General features: G+C 37.7%; 1 non-coding gene across 1 annotated transcript; it reads right to left on the reverse strand.

Annotated features, from left to right (window-relative positions):
* Nucleotides 1-3,734: 3,734 nt before the first annotated feature.
* On the reverse strand, nt 3,735-3,842 carry LOC112739441 (small nucleolar RNA R71). Its single transcript, XR_003170377.1, has one exon. It is a non-coding gene; the product is annotated as a small nucleolar RNA R71 (small nucleolar RNA).
* Nucleotides 3,843-12,008: the final 8,166 nt, after the last annotated feature.

Below are 12,008 nucleotides of genomic sequence, written 5' to 3' on the forward strand. Positions count from 1 at the left end.
AGCTCAATGCTCAGCCCAAGCACACACCAAGTGGGCCCCAGAAGTGGATTTCTGCATCATTTACTCATTTCTGTAAACCCTAGTAACTAGTTTAGCATAAATAGGACTTTTTACTATTGTATTTACATCTTTTGTTTCATCTTTAGATCACATTTGGGGGCTGGCCATTCAGCCATGCATGAACCTTCATCACTTATGTATTTTCAACGGTAGAGTTTCTACAGACCATAGATTAAGGTGTGGAGCTCTGCTGTTCCTCATGAATTAATACAAAGTACTATTGTTTTTCTATTCAATTCAAGCTTATTCCGATTCTAAGATATTCATTCGTACCTCAATATGAATGTGATGATCGTGACAACCACTTCCGTTCTACCTTAGATTGAATGAGTATCTCTGGGATTCCTTAATAAGAATCTTCGTGGTATAAGTTTGAATCCATGGACGGCCATTCTTGAGATCCGGAAAGTCTAAACCTTGTTTGTGGTATTCCGAGTAGGATCTGGGAAGGGATGGCTGCGACGAGCTTCAAACTCGCGAGTGCTGGGCGTAGTGACAGACGCAAAAGGATCAATGGATCCTATTCCAGCATGATCGAGAACCGACAGATGATTAGCCATGCAGTGACAGTCCATTGGATCATTTTTATTGAGAGGACAGGATGTAACCATTGACAACGGTGATGCCTAACATACAGCTTGCCATAGAAAGGAGTTTGAATGATTGGATGAAGACAATAGGAAAGCAGAGGTTCAGGAGGAACGAACGCATCTCTATACGCTTATCTGAAATCCTCACCAATGAATTACATAAGTATCACTATCTTTATTTTACATTTTATTTATCTTTTAATTATTAAATATCCATAATCCATTGAATCCGCCTGACTGAGATTTACAAGGTGACCATAGCTTGCTTCAAGCCGACAATCTCCGTGGGATCGACCCTTACTCACATAAGGTTTATTACTTGGACGACCCAATGCACTTGCTGGTTAGTTGTGCGAAGTTGTGACAAAGAACTAAGATTATGAACGTGCGTATTGAGTTTTTAGCGCCGTTACCAAGGAATGGAACCGTCACGATTTCTGCGCACCAGTGACCCGTGACAATCACCCACTATCTTCGTTACTCGCTTAGCCAATATCCGCGTGCCTGACAACCCCAAGTGGTCTACATGATGTTCAACGTAGTCATTGGACAACAGTCGGAGTATATTCTCTTGGGTCTCTAATCCAGGGACCGAGTCCATGAGATTAGGATCTTCATGGTATAGGCTAAAACCAATTGGCAGCCATACCTGAGATCCAGAAAGTCTAAATCTTGTCTGTGGTATTCCGAGTAGAATCTGGGAAAGGATGACTGTGACAAGCTTCAAACTTGCAAATGTTGGGCGGAGTGACAGTGTGCAAAAGGATAGAGAGATCCTATTCTGACGCTAGTGAGAACCGACAGATGATTAGCCATGCAGTAGCTGTACCTGGTATTTTTCTTCCGAGACGAGAAATCCGACAGTTGATTAGCCGTGCAGAGATCGTACCTGGTATTTTTCATCCGAGAGGATCATACAGCTTGCCATGGAAGGGAGCACGCATGATTGGAAGAAGACAATAGGAAAGCAGAGGTTCAGAAGCAACAAAGCATCTCCAAACGGTTATCTGAAATTCCCACCAATGAATCACATAAGTATCTTTATTTTATGTTTTATTTATCTTTTAATTATCAAAACCTCATAACCATTTCAATCCGCCTGACTAAGATTTACAAGATGACCATAGCTTGCTTCAAGCCGACAATCTCTGTGGGATCGACCCTTACTCACGTAACGTTTTATTACTTGGACGACCCAGTGCACTTGCTAGTTAGTTGTGCGGAGTTGTGAAAAGTGGGATCACAATTCCGTGTACCAAGTTTTTGGCACCGTTTCCGGGGATTGTTCGAGTTTGGACAACTGACGGTTCATCTTGTTGCTTATATTAGGTAATTTTATTTTATGTTTAAGCTTTTTTTATTTTCGAAAAAAATTACAAAAAAATTGTGTTTCTTGTTTGAGTCTTGTGTCATGTTTTAAGTTTGGTGTCAATTGCATGTTTTTATTTTCTTAAAATTTTCGAAAATTCATGCATTATGTTCTTCATGATCTTCAAGTTGTTCTTGATGATTTTCCTTGTTTGATCTTTGATTTTTCTTGTTTTGTGTCTTTTCTTGTTTTTCATATGCATTTTCAAATTGTTAGTGTCTCTAGTACAAAAGTTCTTAAGTTTGGTGTCTTGCATGTCTTTCTTTTCTTAAAAATCTTCAAAAATATGTTCTTAATGTTCATCATGATCTTCAAAGTGTTCTTGGTGTTCATCTTGACATTCAAAGTATTTTTGCATGCATTATTTGTTTTGATCTTAAATTTTTATGTTTTGTTTCATTTTATTGTTTTTCTCTCTCCTCATTAAAAATTCAAAAATAAAAAATAATATCTTTCCCTTATTCCATTTTTCTTTCATGTTTTTTTTTAGAAAATTCTTCAAAATAAATTTTTCAAAATCTTTTTCTTAATTTTATTTCACATTTTCGAAAACTTTACTAACATTTAATGTTTTGATTAAAAAATTTCAAGTTTGTTACTTTCCTGTTAAGAAAGGTTCAATCTTTAAATTCTAGAATCATATCTTTTAGTTTCTTGTTAGTCAAGTCATCAACTTTAATTTTCAAAATCAAATCTTTTTAAATTTTTTTTTCAAATCTTTTTCAAAACTTAATTTCAAAATCTTTTTCTAACTTCTTATCTTTTCAAAATTTATTTTCAAATCCTTTTCAACTAACTACTTGACTTGTTTGTTTTAATTTTAAAAAATCTTACTATTTCTTATGTTTTTCAAAATCACCTAACTACTTTTTCACTTCTCATTTTCGAAAATCACTAACCACTTTTTCAAAATTCTTTTTAATTAACTAATTGTTTTAAATTCTAATTTTGTTTTATTTCTTTTCTTAAATTTCGAATTCTAACTTAATTAATTAAATAAAAATAAAAATATTTTTCTTCTCCCTCTTCTCATAATTCGAACCCTCTCCCTCTCTCTGTGTTTAAATTCCTCTCATTTTCTTTCTACCTCATCCTTCTATTCTACTATTCTTATACTCACATAAAGAAATCTCTATACTGTGACATAGAGGATTCCTCTTCTTTTCTGTTCTCTTCTTTTTCATATGAGTAAGAACAGGGATAAAGATATTCTTGTTGAAGCTGATCCTAAAACTAAAAGGACTCTGAAGAGGAAGCTAAAGCATAAGACTCTGGAGAGGACCTCACAGAAATTTTTGAAAAAAAAGTAGACATGGCAGCCGAACCCAACAACAATGGTGGAGATGCAAGAAAGATGCTTGGTGACTTTACTGCACCAACTTCCGACTTCTATGGAAGAAGCATCTCAATTCCTGCAATTAGAGCAGACAACTTTGAGCTTAAGCCTCAATTAGTTTCTCTAATCCAGTAGAATTGCAAGTTTCATAGACTTCCATTGGAAGATCCTCATCAATTCTTAGCTGAATTCTTGCAAATCTGTGACACTGTTAAGACCAATGGGGTTAATTCTGAGGTCTACAGACTTATGATTTTCCCCTTTGCTGTAAGAGACAGCTAGGATATGGTTGGACTCACAACCTAAAGAAAGCCTGAACTCTTGGGAAAATTTAGTGAATGCTTTCTTGGCCAAATTCTTTCTACCTCAAAAGTTGAGCAAGCTTAGAGTGGAAGTCCAAACCTTCAGATAGAAGGAAGGTGAATCCTTCTATGAAGCTTGGGAAAGATACAAGCAATTGATCATAAGGTGTCCTTCTGACATGCTTTCAGAATGGAGCATCTTATGTATATTGTATGATGGTCTATCTGAATTGTCCAAGATGTCATTGGACCACTCTGCTGGTGGATCTTTTCATCTGAAGAAAACACCTGCAGAAGCCCAGGAACTCATTGAAATAGTTGCAAATAACCAGTTCAAGTACACCTCTGAAAGAAATCCTGTGAATAATGGGATGACTCAGAAGAAAGGAGTTCTTGAGATTGATACTCTGAATGCCATATTAGCTCAGAATAAAATATTAACTCAGCAAGTCAATATGATTTCTCAGAATCTGACTGGAATGCAAGCTGCATCCGGCAGTACTAATGAAGCCTCCTCTGAAGGAGAAACTTATGACCCTAAGAATCCTGCAATGGAAGAGGTGAATTACATGGGAGAATCCTATGGAAACACATACAATCCTTCATGGAGAAATCATCCAAATTTCACATGGAAGGATCAACAGAAGCCTCAATAAGGCTTCAATAATAATAATGGTGGGAGAAATAGGTTTGGAAATAGCAAGCCTTTTCCATCATCTTCTCTACAACAGATAGAGAATTCTAAGCAGAGCCTCTCTGACTTAGAAACCATAGTCTCTGATCTATATAAGACCACTCTCAGTTTCATGACTGAAACAAGGTCCTCCATCAGAAATTTAGAGGCACAAGTGGGTCAGCTGAGTAAAAGAGTTACTGAAATCCCTCATAGTACTCTCCCAAGCAATACAGAAGAGAATCCAAAGAGAGAGTGCAAGGCCATCAATATATCCAAAGTGACCGAACCTATAGAGGAGGAAGAGGTATTGATTTACAGTGAGGAAGACTTCAATGGACTTCCACTGACCACTAAGGAGTTCCCCAATGAGGAACCAAATGAATCTGAGGCTCATACAGAGACCATAGAGATTCCACTGAACTTACTGTTGCCATTCATGAGCTCTGAAGAGCATTCTTCCTTTGAAGAGGATGAAGATATTGTTGAAGAGCAATTTGCTCAGTATCTAGGGGCAATCATGAAGCTGAATGCAAAGTTATTTGGTAATGAGAATTGGAAGGATGAACCTCCATTGCTCATCAATGAACTGAATGCCTTGGTTCAGCAGAAATTACCTCAGAAGAAATCGGATCTCGGAAGGTTCTTAATACCTTGTACCATAGACACCATGACCTTTGAGAAGGCTCTGTGTGACCTGGGGTCAGGTATAAACCTCATGTCACTCTCTGTAATGGAGAAACTAGGGATCTTTGAGGTACAAGCTGCACGAATCTCACTAGAGATGTCAGACAAATCAATCAAACAGGCTTATGGACTTGTAGAGGATGTCTTAGTGAAGGTTGAAGGCCTTTACATCCCTGCTGACTTCATAGTCCTACACACTAGGAAGGATAAGGATGAATCCATCATCCTTTGAAGACCCTTCCTAGCCACAACAAGGGCTGTGATTGATGTGGACAGAGGAAAGTTAGTCCTTCAACTGAATGAGGACTACCTTGTGTTTAAGGCTCAAGGATCTTCTTCTGTAACCATGGAGAGAAAGCATGAAAAGCTTCTCTCAATACAGAGTCATACAGAGCCCCCACACTCAACTTCTAAGTTTGGTGTTGGGAGGCCACCATTAAGCTCTGAGTCTCTGTGAAGCTCTCTAAGAGCTCACTGTCAAGCTATTGACATTAAAGAAGCGCTTATTGGGAGGCAACCCAATGTTATTTAATTATATTTAATTTTATAGACATTTGTTTTCCATTGTCATGTTATGTTTTCTTTAGGTAGATGATCATCTAAAATCACAAAAATAGCTACAGAATTAAAGCGGAATAAAAAACAGCATAAAAAATAGCACACCCTGGAGGACAGGCTTACTGACGTTTAGACGCCAGTAAGGATAGCAGAATGGGCGTTTAACGCCCATGCAGGCAGCATTCTGGGCGTTCAGCAAAACGCCGAATAAAGAAGGATTCCTGGCATTTAACGCCAACCAGGGTATCTGGCTTGGCGTCAAATGCCCAAAGAGGTAGTCAAGTGGGTGTTAAACGCCAAAATGGATAGCATTCTAGGCATTTAACGCCAGGATGACACAAGTGAGGTAATTTTGTTTCCAATTCGATTTTTTCAATTTTTCATGTTTTAATTCATAATTTTTTGCATCAAACATATTTTAAACGTTCATCTTTCAATTTCTATTTCAAATATTAATAATCTTTCCAATTATTTTTAATTCTTTTTTTCAATTCTTTTCAATTCCTTCCAAAACGTTTTCAGAACTTACATATCTCTTCAAATTCTTTTTAACTCTTTTTAATTTTTCTTATATACAGTAATAAGTTTTCAAAATTAATTGCATCATTCTTCTTCTACTCCCTTCTATCTTATTTTTGCTCGAGGAAGAGCAAACCTTTTAAGTTTGGTATGGAAAAAAGCTATGCTTTTTGTTTTTTCATAACCATTAATGGCACCTAAGGCCAGAGAAACCTCTAGAAAGAGGAAAGGGAAGGCAGTTGCTTCCAACTCTGAGTCATGGGAGATGAAGAGATTCATATCAAAAGCCCATCACTAGAAAGAGGATGGAGCAAACAAGAGAGCCCACTCATGGACCTCAACAAGAGCTATAAGGGAAGAGCAACAAAGGCAAGGAAGAGATATTGAGGAGCTCAAGCACTCCATAGGATCTTCAAGAGGAAGAACTAGCCGCCGTCACTAAGGTGGAGCCGTTCTTTAATTTCCTTGTTCTTATTTTTCTATTTTTCAGTTTCTATGCTTTATGTTTTGTCTATGTTTGTGCCTTTATTACATGATCGGTGTCTATGTCTTAAAGCTATGAATGATTCCATGAATCCTTCACCTTTCTTAAATGAAAAATGTTTTCTGAAAAAGAAAAATAAGTACATGAATTTCGAATTCTATCTTGAAGTTAGTTTAATTATTTTGATGTGGTGGCAATACTTTTTGTTTTCTGAATGAATGCTTGAACAGTGCATATTTTTTATAGAGAAGTTTATGAATGTTAAAATTGTTGGCTCTTGAAAGAATAATGAAAAAAGAAAAATGTTATTGATAAATCAAGTTGTCCCTAACCATGTGCTTGTGGCGTGAAGATGTCAAGTGAAAAGCTTGAGACTAAGCGGTTAAAGTCATGGTCCAAAGCAAAAAGAGTGTGCTTAAGAGCTCTGGACACCATTAACTGGGGACTTTAGCAAACCCGAGTCACAATCTGAAAAGGTTCACCCAGTTATGTGTCTGTGGCATTTGTGTATCCGGTGGTAATACTGGAAAATAAAATGCTTAGGGTCACGGCCAAGACTCATAAAGTAGCTGTGTTCAAGAATCAACATACTGAACTAGGAGAATCAATAACACTATCTGAATTCTGAGTTCCTATGGATGCCAATCATTCTGAACTTCAAAGGATAAAGTGAGATGCCAAAACTGTTCAGAAGCAAAAAGCTACTAGTCCCGCTCATCTAATTGAAACTTATCTTCATTGAAATTTTTGAGATTTATTGTATTTTCTCTTCTTTTTATCCTATTTTGTTTTTAGTTGCTTGCGGACAAGCAACAATTTAAGTTTGGTGTTGTGATGAGCGGATAATTTATACCCTTTTTCGCATTATTTTTACATAGTTTTTAGTATGTTTTAGTTACTTTTTATTATATTTTTATTAGTTTTTATGCAAAAATCACATTTCTGCACTATCTGCACTTAGTTACTTATTTTCTGTAATCCCTAGTGACTAGTTTAGTATAAATAGCACTTTTTACTATTGTATTAGATACTTTTTTCTCTTATGTATTTTCTATGGTGGAGTTACTACACCTCATAGATCAAGGTGCGGAGCTCGGCTGTTCATTATGAATTAATGCAAGTACTATTGTTTTTCTTTCAATTCACGCTTACTTTTTCTCCAAGATATACTCTTGTACTTAATTCATTTAAGTCAGAATGAAGGGGTGACCCGTGACAATCACCCACTATCTTCGTTACTCACTTAGCCAAGATCCGCGTACCTGACAACCACAAGCAGTCTACATGATGTTCAACGTAGTCATTGGACGACAGCCAGAGTATATTCTCTTGGGTCTCTAATCCACGGACCGAGTCCGTGAGATTAGGATCTTCATGGTACAGGCTAGAACCAATTGGCAGCCGTTTCTGAGATCCGGAAAGTCTAAACCTTGTCTGTGGTATTCCGAGTAGGATCTAGGAAGGGATGACTGTGACGAGCTTCAAACTTGGAAATGTTGGGCGCAGTGACAGTGTGGAAAATGATAGAGAGATCCTATTCTGACGCTAGTGAGAACCGACAGATGATTAGCCGTGCGGTAGCTGTACCTGGTATTTTTCTTCCGAGACGAGAAATTCGATAGTTGATTAGCCATGCAGAGATCGTACCTGGTATTTTTCATCCGAGAGGATCATACAGCTTGCCATGGAAGGGAGTGATAAACCCCAATTTTGTGGTTTATATTGTGTAGAATTTGGGGGGTTTTGTCAATATTTCTCACACTTATTCACAAAAATTGCATGGTTTTGTGTTCTCTTCCTAATTTTGATTCATGATGAAAAACATGCTTATTTTGCCTTAGAATTGCTATATTTTAATACTCTTTTACTGCCATTCGATGCTGTGATGTATTTGTTGAGTAATTTCAAGAATTATAGGACAAGAATGGCCTAGAAGAAAGAAAGAAAGCATGCACAAGAGGAAGGAACATGAAGATTTGGATTTTGGGAACTTCGCAAAGGGCGCGCATGCGTGCATGAGGATAGCTGGAAGCGGCGTGCAAGGATGGATGCATCCGCGCGGATCAGAGAAATCTCATCGACGCGCACGAGCACATGGCGCGCACGCGTGGATCACAAAAGCAATCGGCGCGCACGTACGCATGGCACGCACGCGCGGAAAGCTGCACGTGACCTCATTAAAGGAAATCGTGCCTGGCGATTTCTGAGGCTCATCAGGCCCAAATTCAAGCTGTTTCTGCATGGAAAAGACCCATGGATGCTAGGGAGAAAGGGGGAGGGGATCATTCATTTTACACTTAGACACAATTTTTAGCTAGTTTTTGGTTCTTGTTCTTCTAGAGAGAGAAACCCTTGTTCCTCTCTAGATCTAGTTTTAATTTGATCATCCCTTGTTGAATTCTGAATTGGATCTTGTTAATTACTAGTTTTGATTGTTTAATTTGAATTCCTTAGTATAATTTTTCTTACATCTTATGTTAGTTTTATAAATTCTTGTCAATTGTCATTTTATACCCATTTTATGAATGTTGTGAATCTTGACTTGTTAATGCTACATTGATGATTTCTATGGTTAATTGTGTTGTTTGAAGGATTGTATGTTGATAATTGTTAGTGGGTACTTGTTAGTTTCAATTTAATTGCAATTTGAACATGTCTTTTATTAATGCTTACCATGTGTTTGATGAATTGTTTACTTTGATTATGGAGTAGTTCTCTTTACCCTTGGCCTAGGCTAAGGGAATTGGGTTTACCTGAGTCATTGGGTCTAATGAATTTGATGATTCAGGAACCCTTAGTGGTCAATTTAATAGCCATTGACACTAACCTACTACTAAGACAATTAGTAGTGAGGTTAGACCTTATGGGTTGATGTTGACCAAATCATTTAACGTACTTCAAGTATAGAAGTAGACTTAATGAGTTTGATTCCTCATAATTATCAAGATATGGTTATTAGACAAGGATGTGACCCCAATTCCCATGCCTAGCCAACAGTTGCTTTTATTATTCATATTTGAAAACCCAAATTTTAATTGTCTTGTCTTATTCATAGTTATTGTTTCGTTTTAGAGTGGAATTATATTGAATGATATCTTATTAAGTTGGAATTGCTCACATCTTGCTTAGTTATTTGAATAGTTTCTTGCATTTCAAGATTACTTGCTTGTTAGGATTCCTATTTTATTTTCTTGCTCATGACTCACAACCCCAAAATTCTAACCAATGTTGAAGCACATGTTTGCCCATTCCTTGTGAGACAACCCGAGGTTTGAATACTTCGGTTATTTTTATTGGGGTTAAACTTGTGACAACCAAATCCCTTTCTAAATTTGATCCTCGAGGATTGTTGTTGGTAGAGCTATACTTGCAACGGGACTTTATTGAGAAATTCTTTACCGAAGTAGTCTCTTGAGGTGCATCAAATTTTTGGCGCCGTTGCCGGAGAATGGTTGCAACATATGCCTTGATATTGTTTATGTGAATATGTGAATATTGTAGATATTTTACTTTCTTTCAATACTTAGCTCTAGTTTAGATTTCTTTTGTTTGTGTGCTATGACTCCCAAGTTTGATGACTCGTTCTCAACCGAATTCTAGCTTAGCCGAGTTTGACCCTGAGATTGAAAGAACTTTGTTACACGCTCGGCAAGCTAGACAGCGGTTGGACTATACGGCTAGCACTTTGGCCTCTTTTGAGGAATATACCAAATCACTAGGTGGTACCGAGAGTGACTTGGAGTCCGCTACTTCCTATTCTTCTGTTGGTACTACTAATACATCTTTGCATCCTACAGGTGAGCCATACATGGCGGAGTCACGACGGATCACTTTGCATGAGCAAGGAGCTCCGGATATCATACTCCAACCTTTGCAAGCAAGGTATCCTAACCTTGATCCAAACTTTGAGTTGAAGAGTAGCTTGATACATCTACTTCCTAAATATCATGGGTTGCCGGGTCAAGACCCCATCTGACATCTAAGAGATTTTCAAGTTGCTTGCTCTACGGCTCGAAGGCATGGAGCCGATGAGTTGGCTATTATGGTTTTTGCCTTTCCTTTCTCTCTTAAAGGGCAAGCAAAGACATGGTTTTATTTGCTACTGGATGAGATTGCGACCAATTGGGATTTCTTGAGAAGAGAGTTTCTAGATAAGTTCTTCCCACCGGAGAAGACTGATTATGTCCGGAAGGAGATCTCAGGAATAATGCAAAGAGACCAAGAGAGTTTGTATGAGTATTAGACTCGGTTCAAGAGGCTATTGGAATCTTGTCCACATCATGGATTGCACACTCACTTGCTCATTAGCTACTTCATCGGAGGTCTTTGTGTGGAAGATAGAAGATTACTCACCGCTTCTAGTGGTGGTTCCCTTTCGAAAAACAAGACGAAGGGAGAAGCTTGGAAGTTGATAAATGTTGTTGCTGAGGCTACACAACATACGAGGGTGAGAAGTAATCCTCTCAAGGGTGTGGTAGAATCATCCCTTCCGAAGCAAGCCTAACCAAAGCACTTGGGAATATGACCACCATCCTCACACAAATATAAAAGGATCAAAAGGAATACTACTCCATCCAAGCCATCCAAGCCTCACCTCCAGTTGCTCAACTTAAAGGCCTTCCTAGGATTTGTGGTTTGTGCTCTAGCACCAGACATTACACCGATCAATGCCATCAAATTCAAGAGGAGCATGCCCTTTTTTCGAGTACGCGAGATCTTTGTCAAGGCCAAAACAACTACTCTCATGGTAGTAATCAAAATCAAGGGTAGAGGGACAATGCACAAGGGAGCAATCAAAACCAAAGATTGAACAATTCTTCTTCTCATTAGAATAATAACCAATCTTCATCCCAATACCAACACAATAACAACAACCACTGTAACAACCCCGTTTTTCGAGTACGCGATATCTTTTCTGAAGATACGGATTTCTCCGGAAGATCACTAAAGGGAGAACCTCCGCTATATCATTAAGAATCTCAATTCTCATTTTCATTATGTCATCCTTAAGCTATAACCTCTTCTGAGGCAAGCTCGATAACGCAATCATGAAGAACCTAGTTTTTGAACCGTATTAGTTAGGAGTTTTGGTTCTAGTTTTCGTAAATAGTCTTAGTTTGACAAACCGGACTCGATTCATGAGAGGAAAGAGATAATAGTATAATATTATCATTATATTAGTATTAGAAGATTCTTGAATGATATTATAAGGTTACCTGCTCTGTTTTAGTTAAAAACAGGATATCAGTTTAACCGGGTTCACAGTTTATTGGTGCAGCTTAGCACCAGCACTCTCTGATGACTTTAGCAATGCTAAGGCCTCATAATACATGTTCTATTCTCATATTAAATATGTTACTAGTGTCATTTATGCTACTAGCTCAAAAAAATAAATTCTAGAGATGTTTTTACAAGTGTTCCGATACACCT

This window comes from Arachis hypogaea, chromosome 13 (assembly GCF_003086295.3).
Source record: "Arachis hypogaea cultivar Tifrunner chromosome 13, arahy.Tifrunner.gnm2.J5K5, whole genome shotgun sequence".
Taxonomy (NCBI): Eukaryota; Viridiplantae; Streptophyta; class Magnoliopsida; order Fabales; family Fabaceae; genus Arachis; species Arachis hypogaea.